Source organism: Crocuta crocuta, unplaced genomic scaffold (assembly GCF_008692635.1).
Source record: "Crocuta crocuta isolate KB4526 unplaced genomic scaffold, BGI_CrCroc_1.0 scaffold561, whole genome shotgun sequence".
NCBI lineage: Eukaryota > Metazoa > Chordata > Mammalia > Carnivora > Hyaenidae > Crocuta > Crocuta crocuta.
The window spans coordinates 3184915-3203973 of NW_027530529.1; the positions used below are offsets into that span (position 1 = coordinate 3184915).

The 19059-nt window shown below is 39.5% G+C and overlaps 1 long non-coding RNA gene across 2 annotated transcripts in view; it reads right to left on the reverse strand.

The window, feature by feature from the left end:
• The window catches only part of LOC144234285 (uncharacterized), an 882104-nt gene that overhangs the window by 234273 nt on the left and 628772 nt on the right, over positions 1–19059 (reverse strand). For both annotated transcript variants that reach the window (XR_013335914.1, XR_013335913.1), the window contains one exon: positions 18895–18970. This is a non-coding gene — a long non-coding RNA (uncharacterized LOC144234285). The remainder of the gene's footprint in view (positions 1–18894; positions 18971–19059) is intronic.

A 19059-nucleotide genomic window follows, 5' to 3' on the forward strand; every position in this document is an offset into this window, starting at 1 on the left:
TTTTTTTTTTTTTTTTTTTTTTTTTTTTGTTTCATGACAGCCGAGGCTCTCATGTCACTCAAATCCTTTATTTTCAGAAAGAAACCAGTCCTAGAAAAGAAAGATGATTTATTTAAACTCTAATTAATGAGAGAGTCAGGCCAGGCATGCAGATCTGAATTTCCTATGCTACCAGCTGGATTTCTGACAAAGGGAGCAATCAGCTTTGAAAGAGATGCAGACAGTGATTCTCCTGATTCCCCGTTCCAGGTCCAGACCGCTATAGTCCAAGATTATGAACTGATGCTTAGTCACTAAGTTATTTAAAAAAAAAAAAGTGTGTGTGTGTGTGTGTGTATTTTCATTTACTCGATGTTAGAATTTGGCATTTACACAGTATTTCTACAGATGAAAGCTTACTGCTTTTAGTTATAGGTTATTTCAAGGTTTAGAGCAAAAATACCAGCTATTCTTCCCTAAGCACTTCCTTCAATCCTTAGTTCAAAATCTGACTCTTAAGAACCAACTCAATGATGGGGGCGCCTGGGTGGCTTAGTCGGTTGAGCGTCCGACTTTCGCTTAGGTCATGATCTCGCGGTTCGTGGGTTCGAGCCCGGCGTCAGGCTCTGTGCTGACTGCCAGCTCAGAGCCTGGAGCCTGTTTCAGTCTGTGACTCCCTCTCTCTCTGACCCTCCCCTGCTCACGCTGTCTCTCTCTCTCTCTCTCTCCTAGAAATAAATAAAACATTAAAAAAAAAAAAAAAGAACCAACTCAATGATGGTCTGATCCAGGAGAGTCTTTTTCTCACCTCTCACAGAGGCTTTTTGTTTTTGTTTTTTTTTGGCCTGAAATTTAGGCCCTTCTTTGACACAGGTCCCAAACTGAAACAGGGCCCTGAATTGCCTCCCTCAGTAAAAATAGGAGCCCCTAAGCTAACTGGACGTCTCTCTGCTGTGAACAGCCAAGTCCACCCTGAGAGTCTGCAATCCAGGCAACTACTCTTGCTCAGACCAGGACCTTCATGGCTTCTTAGCAAATCTCTGGTCAAATACCACCTCTTTTCTGTGGGGCTTTTACTCTCTTCCCAGCCTTCCATAGTACATCTGGGTCCTGTGTTGATCATCCAAATGTAAACTACTTCCACTCCAGCACCTTCAAATCCCATTCATCCCATGAAATGCCTTTCTGCCATTCCTCATCCAGAACCACCCAGACTTCAACAGTGCTATCATCTACCTCTTCCACATCTACACCTCAGCAGAGGAGTCCAGCTGTTCAGATGAGCACCAGAGCGTTCCTAAGGTTTCCATTTTCAGCTGCAACCTTCGCAATGCCCATCAGTCCTTTCTCTTGTGCTTATTGATACCTACTTTTATTCCAATCCAATTTAACTCAGTCCAAGAAAATGACTTAAGTCTCCTACTTCACTGGGGGTACCCGAGGACCTCATACTCCATTTGCTTCATTTCCTACTAATATCTCACTACTACCACACTACCTAGGCCCAGACTTTGTGATATCTCCTCCAAGCTCAGAAAAAATAATTCTACACAACGATAGTTCATTCATCTGGGCTCCCTCTTCCTCCCTATGGGAAGACCACAATATTTTAATTATTTCAAAGTTCTAGGGCAATTTTAGCCTCTCCTTTCTTACTGACTCACTTGTCTGAGCCAATAGCAAATTCAAGCCTCTAGTTGCTGGTCTCAGTCCATTGGTGAGAATGAAGCCCAATGCCCTAAGGCATCGGTTGTATCTAATGAACTACCTTTGCTTCTATGCATCTAGATTGAAACTATAGAGGGCTAAGAAACTAAACAAAACAAAATAAAACAAAACACACCTTTATTTGGAGCATTTGCTAGTTTCCATGATAAAAATATTCCTAATATGGCTGATTTCGAGCTCCTAATATAGTATCAGTGAAGATGGAGTTCAGAAGAAAAATACAATGGCACATTCTTACAATATCTTCACTGTACGGATATGAGATATAAATAGCCTCAAGACGATAGATAATAGCAAAATTTAGTAAAATAATTAGAAAATAATAAGATTTGAGTATTCATTACCTCTTTTTATTTTTTTCAGTTTTTTAATAAAATTTATTTATTTATTTTGAGAGAGAGAGAGAGAAAGACAGCACTAGTAGGGGAGGGGCAGAGAGAGAGAGAGAGAGAGAGAGAATCTGAGAGAATCCTAAGCAGGCTCCACACTGTCAACACAGAAGCTGATGTGGGGCTCGAACTCACATCAAGAGTCAGATGCTTAAGCAACTGAGCCACTCAGGCACCCCTGTTACCTTTGCTTTTAGTTATTTAAGTTTATACCATTCAATATTTAGTAATGACTACACTTAACAAGTGGCTTGTAAAATTCTAAAACTGTAATAATCAGTTCTTACAAGCCAGTACTAGCTCTAGCACACCCCTTTGTACCACGCTCTTCTTGAAACCTAATGCAGCTGCACATTCTGTATTTCTACCTTGTCTGAAATTCCTTCATTCCTACTTACTGACATCTTTTCTGTGAGCTCTTCTTCTCTCCATCTAACAAAACTGGTGTTGTTCAAAGTTCCGTACTCAGTCAACTGACAGTCTCACATTGTACATGCTCTTTGATATCACACCTATATTACTTTTTTATTTTTTTCAATTTGGCTATTGATCCCATCATCACCCAGAAAGCTGAGACATACCACTGCAAGTCACCCTGGAGTCCCTCTTCATATCCTACGATCACATCTGACATGGTTTACATCCTAAATATATCATGCATTCTTTTGTCTTTGTCATCCCTTTGGCCACTGTTATAATACAGGTGCTTACGTTACTAATATAGTTTCCAAATGGATCTATTTTTCTCTATTCTTGTCTATCCTTCTTAGTAGCTATTGTAGTGATTTAGTAAAATTCATATATAATTGTGACTTTCTTTGATTAAGTCCTTTCAATGGCTCCCCATTCCACACTGGATAACTATACTGCAACATAAATTCATTCTTTATTTGGTCTATGCCTGACATCACCAGCCTCATCTATTACCACTTACTGCTTTATTCACTTTTTATGCTCTACCAATATCAAACTGCTAATAACAAACTCCATAACCAGCTCTTGTGCTCCTCTGTGATTTAACTCAGACTATACTTTTCATTGGAATAACTTGCCCCTCATCAGCCTTCATATGGGTATCTCTGGATCCACTCTTAAATCTTAGATCAGAGAGTTATCACATCTCTTTTAGGGAGACATTACTAATCTCCTATAATGGTCTCAGTATCTGGATCAGCCTTGAAAATGAGCCACTCACATCTATATCTCTGGGGAACTTGCCTGACTGAAGGGCATAGCTTTTGCCCCTTTGGACTCACAGGTGCATTCTTTTCAAGGAATCCCTTTGTGCGGGTTGCTCCTCCACTGAATGACTTTGGTGTGAGGATTCCCCATTGGCCTGGATGAACTTTTTTGGAACTCAGATGTAATCTGAGATGCTTCCTATCTCAAGTCTTCTTTCTCTCTCCTTCCATAGGTATCAGACTTACAGCCTGATCTAAAGGCTTATCCCAATCTTCCTTCAATATAGCTCTTTTGTGTGTGTGATGTTGTCCTGATATCCCAGTTTGCTAAGGGTTTCAAATAATGCAGTTCCCCAGCCTTCTACCAATTTTTATCAACTATCCTACAAACTATTTTAATATTCTCTGTGCCTGTGCTATGGATGTGTGTGTGACACACACACACACACACACACACACACACACACACACACATCCCCAATGAGACTATGCCGTCTTGAAGGTAGAAGCTCAGGTATTCATCTTTATATTAAAGCATCTAGACACATCCTAGTTGATCAGTAAATGTGTACTGGATGGATAAATAAATTTGATGGAAATTTCTGCTCTGTAAAAAAATAGGTGCTGTGTGATTCTCAGAGTAATTTACTGTGCTAGAGTTTTTTAGAGCATGAAAATATGTGATCTGTCAGAAGTATGGCAATTTCATAAAAGGTATTAAACCACTATATCACCATTTCAACTTAATTGCAATGTATAAAATACCATTGGCTCTGAATTTGGAGGCAGTCAATATAAAAAGAATGACTTAAGATATTTTTCCCAAGTCTGTGTCTTATAGAAAGTAACTTATTTCTTCTAAAATTGATTTTGAATAAATTCTAGTTAAAATTATCCAAAGAACATTGGGAAAGGATAAATGGAAATGGAAAATATTCTCACTGAGGGACTCCACAAATACACAGTACAGAAGGCAGCACACAAATATAGGGAAATTTACCTCCATAATTTCAAGCATACCTGCTTTATTTCACATATTACCAAATGGTATACATTAAGTGTTTCTGTTCTAGGTATTACTTGAAACATGAAGAGAGGATAGTTTGTGTAAATTCTTGAGAGTCTTTGAAATGAAGTGACAGAATAAATTGATCTTTTTTTGGTGACTTCATGGTTCCATTCTCCCTCTATTTTTAAAAATACCTAGGTATCTTCAAGGACATATCCTTAAAGCATTTTCTGCCAAACTGAAAGCCAAGTGAATAAACTGTTTATTTGCTCATAAAAAAATAGGCTTCCATGTAACATAAAGGACGAAAAATGACTCACATACTTGTGTTACAAAATAGATTTAAAAATCTGATATAGACAGGTATATTGCTATTGCTATTTTTTCTAATTATTGAGCTGAAGAAGAGAAGAGGAGAGAGAGTTCTTGCAAGTTTATTTTCCTACGTGCACATGACCATGGAATATTAAGCCTACAAGGAAATTCTGAGGCCATTTAGCTTGTAAACAAATAAAAAGGATTCAGAATCATTTAGTTACTTGCCCAAGGACACTTAGCAAGTTCATGACAGAGCTAGGATTTTAATCCATTAGTTGACTGATTACCTGATTCATTCATTCATATTTTCTTGCATTCATAGAGACACCTGTGGACACTGGAGATGTCCCTGGTGTTTTGATAATTATGAAAACATAGAGGCTACAGCAAGGTCCTTGCTGTCAGGGAGCCCACAATTCAGTGGTGAACAGAACATGGTTTTGTAAAGAATAACTATATAATTACAGAAATGAATGGGCTGAAGCAAGAATTAAATGATTTGGGGACACTCACAGGGGCACAACTTACTTTTCAAGAAGATTTCATAAAATGCATGTTTATACTCAATTGTTTACTCTGATCTTTTGCCCTTTTTCTTCCTAAAGAGACCTCTCTCCATAAAGCTTTTTGGTTTTCTGATTAGGCACATCCTTTTGGAGGACACTCTAAAAGTAGGATCATTCCTGATTTCTTGTGAAACATAATGGGCTTGTCCTGTCCTCTCTCAGGTTTAGGAGAATATCAGCATGTCTCTTCACTGTAGTAAAATGGGGGTACTAGGGCCAGCAATAATTTGAAACTAGAGTGTTGGGAGCCATTCTGAGCCCACTAGTCGAAAAAACTCCTGGTGAGGTTAAANCTAGAGTATTCAGATGGAAGACAAGAGAGAAGCATCGAGAATTATACAATACTGACTCCAACATCTATACACATCTCAATTTTAATAGTCCCTCCCCCCCAATTTAAGAACCTAATCACGCTTGGGTCAATTGTAGATAGTTTCAAGAAAACTTAACCCAAGAAATGTCTTTCCTAAAAAGCAGAAGATATGATTTACAGGAGTCCGGAGTTCCAATCAATAATACTACAAGTAGCTTTGCATAATGTTCTTTACTAAGGTCAGGGTTGGCTGTGACCAAAAGGCCAGTATTTGCTTAATGGAAAAAGTTTCCTTATACAGACACTTGTGGGATTTGTTCTAATCAAGATCCCCAGAAATGAGTAGCTCCCAGTCTTTCATGATGAAAATTCTTCTTTTCTAAGCTGAGAGGCATGTGCCACGCCTATCGTCCTACTCTTTGCTCTTTACTGAATGTCTTGATGTTCCCTAAATGTGCTGGGCTATTTCTCACTTCTAAAATGAAAAGTTTTATTTTATTTCCCTGAAATACCTTTTGCTTCTTTCTATCTCTGTAATAACTACTCATTTGTAGCTCACACCTCTCTCAGGAAACTTCCATGATTCTTCAGGCTTTTCCCATGTGCTCATGTGTTCTGAAATTCTAATCAAAATGCATGAAAACTGCCTGTTTACTCTGCCTCTTCAATTGGCACTGTCATATGCAAAGATAATGCAAGGCACGTATGTAATTCAAAATTTTCCATTGGCCACATTAAAAAAAAGGAAAAAGAAACAGATGGACTGAATTTTAGTAATATGTCATATTTAACTAATATCATTTTAACATGTAATCAACATAAAACTTGTCAATGAGACACACTACAATTTTTTTTGCACACTCTTTGAAATTCAGTATGAATTTTATACTTAGAGCATATCTCATTTTGAACTAGCAACATTTTAATTGTTCAACATGCTACCACAGTGGACAGCACAGTTCTAGAGCCTAAGGTTAAGGACAAGAATTACTTTTTATTTTGGGGGTGGGGATGTTATAACCTTAGGACCTTTTATATAATTTATCACAGGATTATTGCAATAAAGGGAAGCATTGTTTAACATGGTGGTTGAGAGTTCTGGATCTGGACAGACATGAGAAAGTGGCACCGCTATTACTGTCTTTGTAACCTGGGGCAAGTTCCCCAGTCTTTGAAAACATTCTGAACTAACTTTTCCAATCCTTCTTTATCACTAGAGTCACAATCTATAGAATAGATCCTATTGCGGTGATTAAAGGCAAAACACATGGAAGGCCTCATGTGGCATGTTATACTTACTGACTGCTCAATTAATAATATTCAATTGAATAATTTGAAGTATTATGCCAGTTTACCAATTTTTACTTCAGCAGTTGAAAATTACATTATTAATCAATAATTAAATGAGTTATATAAATCAATATAAGTTAAGAAATATTAATATCTGTCTATCATTGCATTTGTAAAACATGCCCAGGTACACTGTCACCACAATCAAGGCATAGTTTTGATTTGGTATGGCTTATAGAACAGTTATACTCAAAGTTCACTTTTGGTCCCTGGGAAATGAGGGCTCTCTGTAAAAGGCACTTCCCCTGAATGGCACTCATATTCCAGAACTGAAAATGTGATAGAGTGTCACATTATGTCACTGCCCACCTGGACAGATATGGCATACATATATGTATTTATAGGTAGAGAAAAACAACAGTCATTTCAAATAACAGCTGCCTAAGAGAAGTTACAAAGTCAAATCCTATGAATTACTATATCTGTTGGTTTGTGGTTAAATCCTCACTATTCCAGGGTGTTTCCTCGTGTCAGTACGAGCCAGGTTTGTTTGCTTAAAAATATACATGCATGCACACATGAGTTCACACATACACTAATACTACAGTTATTTGTTAAGCATCCACTGAATGATAGACACCATGTCAGATGCTTAACCGGTTATCTTTTACTCTCACAGGCATTGAAAGGAATGTATGCTTTTACTCATTTTACAGAAAAGAAACTGAAATCAGAGAGATAAAGTAATTGTTCTGGTATAAACTGATAAACTGATAAGAGGTAGAAATAGAATTTGGATATAGACTTTCTCATTGAAGCCCAGAACTCTTTTTACTCAGTAGCTGGTGACTCTTTCATTCCTAAGGTTTAGTCATTTTGATACCTATTTTGAAGGATTAGAGTGAAGTTAGCACTTGCCTGGCAAAAGTCAAGCAAATGTTTACTCTTCCTCCCCTTTCATTTAAAAAATGTGAGAACTAACCACAGGGGTCAATGAACTTGCACAGGTCATACAGCTATGTGTAGGCCACGCCTTCTGACCCTTTCCCTGACCACAGCAAGCATGGAAGATGGTGAAATAGAATCTCCTATGATAACTTAGCAGGTTTTTGAAAGTAGCAAGGCAGACAGAGAGGCCTCCAGGGTTCTGAGCAATGCAAGGCTCTACTCCCTGCCTGCTAAGGGCACTTGAGCAGAAGACAGCAATATGCAGGCAGGAAGGCCCAGTGCCAGGATCATTTCTTTAAAAGCCTACCTGAAATTTCACCAACTAATAACTTCAATCTGTACTATGATTGCAGCGCATGTAGTATTAGTGCTTGGAAAACATCAGAGTCTAAAAAGAAATAGATTTTGAAAGACTCATCATGTTGAAGGGGGATATAGGCTTATATCGCATATAACATAATATTTTTGGAAAAGCAAACAAAATCAGCTGGGTGGAAAGAAAGGGTTGTTAAAATAAGGTAAACCAAAATGTAGCATAAATGTTTTTATAACCATTTAGGTATGTGGTGTCTGTCTATAGGGTTCTTCATGTACCATCTTTCTTCAGAAAAGTGCCCACCCCCGCCCCACCTTTCTGCATAAACATGGTGACCATGGGAGCAGCCATCATTCAGTGCAGTGGCTGCCGGTGTACCTGATCCTTTTTGGGGCAGCCAATGCCGTTAAATGAGATTCTAAATGGAAATAGTATGTCCTTGGTGATTGAGCCTGAATGGTAAAAAATTTAGGAACCCGCGTTTTCTAATATGTAAAGAAAGTAAATCTGCAGCATGAGAAAAGACTTGAACCAACTATTAGGAAAAAAGAAAGAAAAAAACCAGAAGTGAAAACTCATGCACTGTGGTTGCTATGTGAGCGTCTACACTGTTTTACGAACGCCCTTCTTTGTTCAAGCTACACCTACTGGGGTCGCTTCCTCTTTGAGTTAAAGAGTTCTAGCTACTAGAGTGAAAACCTCTACTATGAAATTCAAGGAGGAAGAAACAGAAGGAAGAAGGGGGTAGGGAGGGAGGCAAGGGAAACGGAGGAGGATGCACAGTTCCTATATTTGGTATGTTGATAAGCCAGGCACAGCTTGAGGACCTGAAGATGACTTAGTAGAGGACCTCGGGAAAATACGCTGTAAGGCTGATGTATAAGGTTAGGGCCCTTGAGGGGCGCCTGGGTGGCTCAGTTAGTTGAGCAGCCGACTCTTGATTTCGGCTCAGGTCATGATCTTGTATTTTGTGGGTGTGAGCCCTTTGGCAGGCTCTGTGCTGACAGCACGGAGCCTGCTTGGGATTCTCTCTCCCTCGCTCTCTGCCCCTCTTGCACTCATGCTCTCTCTCAAAATAAATAAATAAATAAAAACTTAAAGGATAAAAAAAGTTAGGGTCCTTGAGATATGCCTTCATATACCATGCACACAAATACAACTACACAATCATATGTGAAATTATGAATTGCGTATTTCTCTCTGACCCTTTTCCAACTCTGACTCTTATTTGAGCTAGATACTACTTTTCCTGAGGTAGAGTCTAATATCCTGATTTTAAAAATGGCGAGACTGAGGTTTCAATAGATCAGGCGTTATGCTCAAAGCCACAAAATCAGTTGGTGGCAGAGCAAAGGCTTCAGCTCAGGTCCTTTGAGTCCTGAGCTCAAATTCTCCCCTGTTCGACTTTGAGTCAGCAGCCCCCAGACACCATTCAAGCCGAAACTGGATGGCTCTCCACAGGCATGTGGGCAAGAGGACTTCTTCCAGGCATGAGAGTTGGAACTGAATGACAGGTCACCCCTTCTTCTAGATCTATGTCCCCAGGAGACACTGAGTCCTTGACTCTGTCCTGAAATCTACAATGGAATTAAGTTTCCTGCTGCAAACTTTGAACAGTAATTGGTATTATAAGCAGGAAGCATAACAATGAAAGGCATTTAAACCTCCTGTTGTTAAGAATCTTTAGGTCAATAGCAGCATTTTAAAATCAATTTGAGGGTTTGCTGGAAGATACAGAAGAGAAACTACAATCAACGTAATAAGGTTAGATAACCCTAGTCATGTTAATAGCTACCTAAAGCTTGACATCAATCCCTTACATCGATTCTCACTTACAGTTTAAAAAAAAAAAAAGAAAGAAAAAGAAAAAAATTAGGAAGGACAAGCATAATACATAATCTCACTGAAGCATCAAATTAGTATAAATAATGATTAAGAATAATTGCTGCTGTTATTGGAGAACACGTTGAAAATGAGGTTTCCAAGATATCTGCTGACAATGAGAGGCTCTGGTAGTTTTGGAATTCAGAGAAGGGGAAGATTAATTGGTGGTGTAAAAGTACACCTGTGATAGGGAAAGTGGAGCTCAGAGAGCTGGATAGAGGGTCAGATTCCTCCTCACAAGGGAGGAGCTGCTTCCTCATTCACGTTGGCAGGACTGGCGCCACCTAGTGCTTGGCACTGTGCTGGGCATGGCAGGGGATACAAAGAAGATGAGATTACATCTTGGTGTGGTCATAAAGATGGTATAATAATAAAAAGAAAGATGGATATAGAGTCAAAATCCTGTGTGTGCATCCTACCCTACCAGTTACAAGCTCTGAATCTTTTGGATTCTCCTCTCAGTCTCCGTTTCCGTACCTGTCCAAAGCAATAATAATGCCTACTTGCAGAGTTGTGAGGGGAGCCCCATAACTTGTGTATAATGATCCCACCAAATGGCACATAATTTTTTTTTCTCTGAGGATAAGCAAATTGCTCAGAGGCAAATAACCAGTCAGTGGAGACTCTACGTTTCAAACCCATGTTATCCTTATCTTGGCGACCAAGTTCCTGAACACTACGCATACGTCATGGTCTCGGCAATTACACAGATAACCCAGGGGCTCCATGCACACCATGGACACATTTGCCATCCCCTCACTCCTACACATGTTCATTCTGGCAGCCCAGGTTTTTAAACTGCAGGTACCATGAGATTAAGTGGGTAGAATTTGCTGAGTGAATACAATTTTAGCCAAAAGGAGATAAAGGAAATGAATTGTGAATAAGACCGTCATAGATAAATGTATGGTATTCATCTAGTTATTTCAAATACTGACAAATGCCTGGGACCCATCATGAAACTATAAGCCAAGTGAGGGCAGGAACTATGCTTGATTTTGCTTACCTCTCTATTCCCTATGTCTAGTACTGGTAGTACTCAGCAAAAATTATCTGAATGAATGAATGAATGAATGAATGAATTTAAAAAGACATTAACGAGGGGCGCCTGGGTGGCTCAGTCGGTTAAATGTCCGACTTCGGCCCAGGTCATAATCTCACGGTTCATGGGTTCGAGCCCCGCGTCGGGCTCTGTGCTGACAGCTAGCTCAGAGCCTGGAGCCTGCTTCACATTCTGTGTCTCCTTCTCTCTCTGACCCTCCCCTGCTCATGCTGCCTCTCCCTCTCTCAGAAATAAAAAAAAAAAAAAAATTAAAAAGGCATTAATGAATATTCCTTCAGGATTTTTGCAAAACCCTGGTTAATTACAACATAGCTACTTAACCTGCCTTTTTCTTAAAAGTGAGAACTTTTGAGGACAATAGAAGCTCTCAGTTTGCTCATGGAAATGCCAGAGCTTGCCAAAAACTAGTCATCTGACGCCTGGTTGAGAATATTTAGATCCACGGGCACATTTATTGGCTTACAGAGGGGAAGACAGTGGAATGGGCTGCTTCACAACAGAAACCATCAGAGAGCTACAGAGGTCAGCCTTGAATATATTGGGTTCATTTTTTATATCTTCCTTGTTAATTTTGACTGATGGAGATGAAAACTCTTTTGGATCTCTCTGGAGTCTTCTGTCCAAGTCTGTTCTGACTGACATACTACAGAATTGCTGCTGATTAGTATGTGAAGGCATATTCAACAAAGGTCAGTTAAGTCTAAAACACAACTGGGTTTATGAGGTGTTTCTCCTTGTTTTCTTGTTTTTTTGTTTGTTTTTTTTTTTCTTTTTCTTTTCGGGTTAGGCTGAGGCTGCTCTTCTGATACGTGGGTGTTTGCAAATATTAAAGCTAACTCTCAAACCTGCTTCTGGATTTTTGGTAGGGATAGCAACTGCATGCCAAACTTTCAAATATCTGTTTATTCTCACATACTTTCAATCACTCATTTACTCAGACATTTATCTATCCATTAATTCCCTCTTCCATTCATTATTATAAATGTTTGTTCAGTGACTTGCAAAATGTATAAGCCGCTGACCTAAATGTTCAAGTTTGTCTGCAGTGAAATACTTTACAACACATCTCCAAGAGCTTATTAGAGATCCCGAATGCACATTAAATGCAACATGTCTAAAAGAGTATTTTTGCATTTCAATCCTGCTTCCTTTCCTGTGATCCTTATTTCGGTTATTGACACACCAGTCCTACTGCCATTTGTAACAATAACCTTGGAGTTATTTTTCACTTTCTTTTCCACGCTTCATACAATTAGTTTTAAAATTTTGCTGACCTCTCACATTGACATGATTTTTTCAAGCGCTGAGTAGCACCTACTGCTGCATGGCTCAATATATATAATGGAGAGTGTCAAAGGTCATTGTTTTAAAAAAATTTTTTTGATGATTATTTATTTTTGAGAAGCAGTGAGAGACAGAGAACAAGGAAGGGAGGGGAAGAGAGAGAGTGAAACACATAATCCGAAGCAGGCTCCAGGCTCTGAACTGTCACACAGAGCCCAAGGCGGGGCTCGGACCCACAGACCGTGAGATCATGACCTGAGCCGAAGTCGGACGTTCAACCAACTGAGACACCCAGGTGCCTCTCGAAGGTCATGTTTATAGCATCCCTGTGTTCATGGGTTTTGAGAACAAGACCGCCATTTAATCTGTGGAGCAAACTATCTGACAAGCAAAGTTACAAAGTTGAATTTATTGTAAGTAATAAAGAGTTTGCTGGGCGGACGATGGAAAGTATGGATTTCAAAGAGTGGCAGACTTTTCAAAGTATTCAGAGGGTCGATGTAAGGGGAAAGTATCACTGTGGGTGGGACTGTTTGCTTCTCAGCACTCAGGAGTGTGTTCGATGGATGGAGTTCTCAGCTGGTTCACGGTCCGATATGAGGGAAGTGCAAATGATATTATTCACTGAGGTGTGCTGCCTCTGATTTGTCAAATATATTTAAAATATGTTCTGGGAATTTCAAAGCTACAGAACTGCCTCAATCAATTAAGGAAGTTTGGGGCCGCTTTTGGTGAAGAGTGGTTACAAAATAATCAGTCTTTTCCTATGCATACGGAATTTAAAAAAGAATTCTCGTGAGCTATCCTTTAATAGCCTACCACTTCCGTTTAAAGTAAAAGCCAAAACTCTCACAGCAGTTTACAGGATTCTATACAATCTGTTCCCATCCACCCTACAGTCCATTTACTCTGCAACCTTATCTCCTGCTATTCAGCCCTGTGCTAATTACACTTCAGTTACCCTGTTCTACTCATAGTCCACGTTTCCACCCTAGGACTTATAGATCAGCTTGCGGGAATGTCATTCTCCCAAATATCAGTGTGAATCAATCCTTGTGTCCTCAGGTCTTTGGTTAAACTGTACCTTCATCTTCTTAGGGACACCAGTCCTGAACGCCACCCACTTTACTCTTTAACATTGCAACCCTACTCCTCCACTCCCCTTGATTTATTTTTATTTTATCTAAAGTATGTCATCATTTGACATAACACACACACAAACACACACATGCACATACAAGTGCACCTATACATACACATGTGTTTTAATTATTGATTTAGTTTATCTCTTTACACCAAAGTGTGAGGTTCATGAGGGGCAGAATTTTTTTTTAAAGTACTTTCTCTATCTTCTAGAATAATTAATACCTGATCCACAGGATTTGATACATATTCATTAACTCAATTTCTCATCTGCTAAGAGTCCCCCATATAGTTTGTCCACCTTTGACTGCCCCTGACACTTTCACAACATCTCTTCTTTGCATTGTTATCAGTGCCATTGTGTAAGAAACCAACTGGCTGCCTTAAATCTTATTTGTAAAGGAAAGGAGGGAAGAGATGTGGCAGAGCTTGAAAGAGAAGGAAAAGATGAAAGGAAAAATGGAATTTGGATAATGGCACTCTTTGCTTAAAATAATTCAGTGCTTCCCCACTTGCATTTAGGAATAGTTAAAAATTACTCACTGTGGCTTGCAATGTGCCTCAACTAGTATTTCTACACTTATCTCTAGTCTCCTTCCATTCATTGCTTTTCTCCTTTATGTGGATTCTCTAAACATGCCTTGTACTTGTATGCCTTATGGCTTCATTTATGCGGTTACCTCCTTGTAAAATTTCAATCTTTAGGATGCACTGAATGAATACTTCAAGGTCTAACTTAAAAGCTACCAATTCTGTGAGGATTTGTCAGATTCCTGCTAAATCTATTTAATCTCTTCATCCTTCTCCCCAGTGCTGCATGACCATGACTCTCAAAGAATTTAACTTATGGTAATAGCTTCTGACTCTTCACAAAACTCTCAACTAACTGAAGGTGAAATCACACCATCACCTAGTCATCATCATGTTCCCATGAAAAAAGAAGGAGTTTTCATTACCAGCATAGCACCTAGCAAAGAAAAGATGCTCTATAGAGCTTTCCTGAATAAATGGATAACTTTACAGTAACTTTGAAGAACAAAACTACTATATATGCTGAATAATAGCTAATTAGAATTGGGGCTTCATATGTACTGGGCATTTTGTAAGTTTCAACCTATGTAGTCTTTCAGTCACCCCCATAAAATATCACCATCTCTTTTTATAACAAAGTTTACTGAATCACACATAAATCAAATGACGCTCTCAAGCACACTGCTTTTAAGTAGCAAAGCTGGGCTGAAATCCACACAATTTACTTCTACATTATTCTCTCTGAACCATTTACTACACAGCCTTTCCACCAAGTGGAGACCCAAAGAGGTGGGCAAAGACTGGTTTGACTATTCCATGCCTGAGTGACTGTGGGCAGGCTATTTAATCTTATGAAATCTAAGTTTTGCATTGGTGATGTAAAAATAATGATATGTAATTTGCAGGGTTGCTGCAATAACTCAGATCAATAATGGACATGAAGCTTCCATCCCTTTCCCTGGTGGCTTGCATGGCACTAATAGAGAAGCTGACTTACTGGCTAGGTTTTACACTTGCCTTGATAACTTATGGCCCATTAAAGTAATGCAGCACCAAGTCGATACTCTTATAGAGTTTCTAAAATCCACCCCATTTTCCTTCAATTCAGGTCAGCAGAAAAGACTTAATGTTTTTCTCCATGAGAGTTCTATAGAAGAGTAAGATGAGTCATCACCCTCTGGCTGGAGCTCAGTGTAGAAAGGCTGCATTGAACTCCTTGCCGATGCCTATTCATGTATGTTATGTGGCTCCTTGCACTGGGAAATGTTAACTGCACCTTAGAAATAAACCAGCAACATAGTTCTGACCCCCTCTTCAAAAGAGAAGGCAACAAGCCAAAGTTGTCCAAATGGTAGGCAGGGAAGAGAGAAAGAGAGGGAAATTATACTATTGATTCATTACTGAGAACTAATGACGATGCCTTATGTTTTTGTAGCATTTACAGTTTACAAATAATTTTATATGGGTGCAATACCCTCCTTCCAATCCTGGTCAGGGTCAATGACCCATCTTTTTAACTTAAAGAGGATCTAATAAATGGCATGTTGACAGATACTCGTTAGCAAAAATCCCAACTCAGCATCGACATCTTCAGGTCTTTGTCCTAGGGACCCTTTTACTTTTGCCATTCCAAGCACAAGATGGCAGAGTTCGTGAAATAAATGCCTTATTAGAACAGCTGGCACCGGAATTTCCCCTGGGATTATATTATTATGGGAAAATACATCATGATTTAAAAAAAAAAAAACCTGGAGAAGATAAAAGTCTAAGGGAAAGCATGGACCAAGGTGAAGTTTAGGGAGAGACAATAAGAATGATACTTGTTTGCATCCATTCCTCTTGGTTTTTGTCATTAGCTTATTTTAGTAGTCATACGTAGGAACAGAAAAGTTAACCTTTTATATGATCATGAATAGACTGATGGCTATAAAGATATAAACCTAGACATTACTGATATTGATGACGCACAAATGTAGCTTCCCTCATCAATGAAATCTATTTTTATATTTTACAAAGTAAAACAACTCAAAATACCCAGAGGCCTATGGAAAAGCAGAATGCATCCAGATGGCCCAGGTAAGAAAAAGACAGGAAGAAGAGATGAGTTTGTCCAGGCTTGAACTGAATGTCTCTGAAATAGATTTGTCAATGTTCTCTCTGACAGTAAGGGGCCATCAGCTTTCCCCAACTTAATTTCACTTCCTGCTGTTTGGACTAGAATGGAGTAACAGTGTAATTATTTTCTTTTCATTATAATCTTGGCCATCAAGGGTCACTCACCCCAGAACTCCCAGTCATAAGTATTGTTTTAAACACAGTCCTGGATCTGGTGTCAAGAGATGTGGGTTTAAATTCTGCCTCTGACACTTAGTGTAAACTTAGATGATTCACTTCACCTTACAAGGTTCTCATCATATCTCTAAGAGTTCTGGAGTTTTAGCTGTATTTCAGATGTTTGTATGTGAGTGAAAGACTGGAGTTCTGAGTCTGTTGGGAGTTTACTTCATTAAGCCAATAGGCAGAAAGCTTTCTTAAGCCAGCCAATATCTACCCTTTTAGGAAAGAGAAAGGACAGGGGAGAAAGAATACTTAGAAATGTGTATCCCAGAGCAATGATCCAGCATCAGCATCTCCCAAGGCCTGTTAGAAATGCAAATTGTCAGGACCCACCCCAGACCTAGTCAGTTGTGACTTCTGGGGGTGGAGCTCCATACCTGGTGTTGTATGAAGCTTTCCATGCAATTCTGATACTCACTAAAGTGTGAGAACCACAGTCCTAGAACCAGGGTGAAATAAGAAGTGAGCCCATGCTCTCTCTGAGTTTGGTTCCTTTACCCACTCCCTGGGACTCACACCTGGCACACAGGGGTGCAGCCAGACACTGGAAGAGCACCTAATCCAGTGTTTCTCGTCTATTGTTCCCTCTTTATGAGCCTAAAGAGTACTATGCCCACCTTTGGTGTTTGCTAAATATGCGCTAAACTGTACCAGAAAGCAAATTAGTTCAGTAGTCTATAATACTGCTTTGTTTTCTGACTATTCTTACCAGGACATTCTTGCATGCTCATCCTAGGGGACCGTGACCTTCTCCTTATTCCCAACCCCCAAATTTACATGTATATTCCGTACACTCTGCAATGTGCCCATATATTCTTTCTCACTTCATAGTCACCACTACCTTTCAAGATGCTAGAATCTGCCAGCCCAGCTCCATCCCAATGAATCATCCAGATACCTGTAGGCTTTTTTATGTTCTCTCAAATCAGTTCAATGTAAGTGTGGGTAAATTATAGAAGCATACTCTACCTGCAAAGGTGGTTTGGCAATACTTACCTACTTTCTGTGTCAGAGTACACGGAAACTATCAGAAGTATTTGCTGCATGTTTGTTCAGGTTCACCATTTAGTTAGTTATCACCACACTTGGGCTATTTATTAGTTTCTATGCCATAGAAGCTTCTATAGTAGCTCATTTGTGGCAAATCTAGTCTCACTTGACTGCACTTCCCTTCTGCATGGAAATTGCTAATGAGAGTAAAAAGGCCCAAAACCTACCCAAAGAAAATCAAAAGTAAGGCCCAAACCTGACTCATAAATAAGACGCAAACTCTTAGAAAAAAAAAATCATACCAGTCTTACTGAGAACTACTGCTAGATTTCATATTTCAAAAAGGAAATGTGTGAAAAGAAAGCTGATGTTAGGAATTATCAATTTATACTGTTTATTGTTCTTCTATACTTTGCTATACTATAATACTATTTCCAAATTTCCAAATATTTTACCAAATGAAGCAATTTTGCCTGAGTCATTCAGTATGGCCAGCTGGTCACTGAGGGGAGGAATGACAATGGCTGGCCTCAGTTTCCCAGCACCTTGGTCTGTGGGGACGGTGCTGTAATCAACCACCCTGTTTTACAGAAAAGGACATCAGTCACAAAGAAAATAAAGGTGCCCAACACTAAAAATCACCGTGGAGTATGCAGTAGCTTCAGACCACCCAAGAAAATGGGTTTTAGAATTAGCTTCCGATCCTATGATTGGTACAGAAATCTGGGATGAGTTTAGGGAACCTGTCCCTCTAAGTATTCTTCTAGATCCTGCCTTACGTACACAATACAGATGACTGGGCCCTTTCCTTGATCTCCCACTTTCATTCTAGTTCCTTTCTGTGGGATTGTGGGATCAGAGTCATTCACTCAGGCTTTGCCCACTTCCCTGGAGCTCATAGGTCTGGAACTTCACACTGAGGGCTAGAGCTCAGATGCTGCCACTTAGAGCAATGTGATTTTTTTTTTTTTTTAATGGCCTATACCTCAAAACAGACTCCGTTGGATGTCAAAGCTTGTCCTGACTAAACACAAGTCTCCAAATCCCTCAGGATGCAGCCCGGTGTCATGTCGCCTCTGCCCACCATCCTGCAGTGGACCCTTCTGCCATGACGGAGCACATCACAGGTTTCCCTCTGCAGCCTAGCCAAGAATCCACTCAAATGACATAATTTGCAGTGACCAGTGCTGTTGCTCAAAGAAAGCTTTCAGGGGCATCTGGGTGGCTCAGTCGGTTAAGCAGTTAAGCGTCCAACTTTGGCTCAGGTCGTGATCTCACAGTTTGTGGGTTTGAGCCCCGCATCGGGCTCTGTGCTGACAGCTAGCTCAGAGCCTGGAGCCTGCTTCACATTCTTTGTCTCCCTCTTTCTCTGCCCCTCTCCCACTCATGCTCTGTCTCTTCTCAAAAATAAATAAGCATTAAAAATTTTTTAAAAAGAAAGCTTTCATTTTCTTCTCCTGATATTTTCTCTTTTAAAACACAGGAATACAACAGATTGGAAAAATTTTCAGTGCTTTGTGATAAGCCTACGATAGTATTTTCTAATAAAGGTACACCAATGAAAGGAAGAAAAAGTGACCAAAAATTCAGATCCAAAAGAATTGTTGCTTGCAATATGCCCTTACCTTTTAATGAAAGAAAAGATCAAGTGTTCCAACGATATCCTCACTCCTTCAGGGTAAAAGCCCACAAAAAATAGCTCTGCCGAGAGAATAATTAATGAATGTTACTCATTGGCCTCTAATGACTGCATTTCAGCACAGTTATAAGCATTTTCAATCATGGGCTTA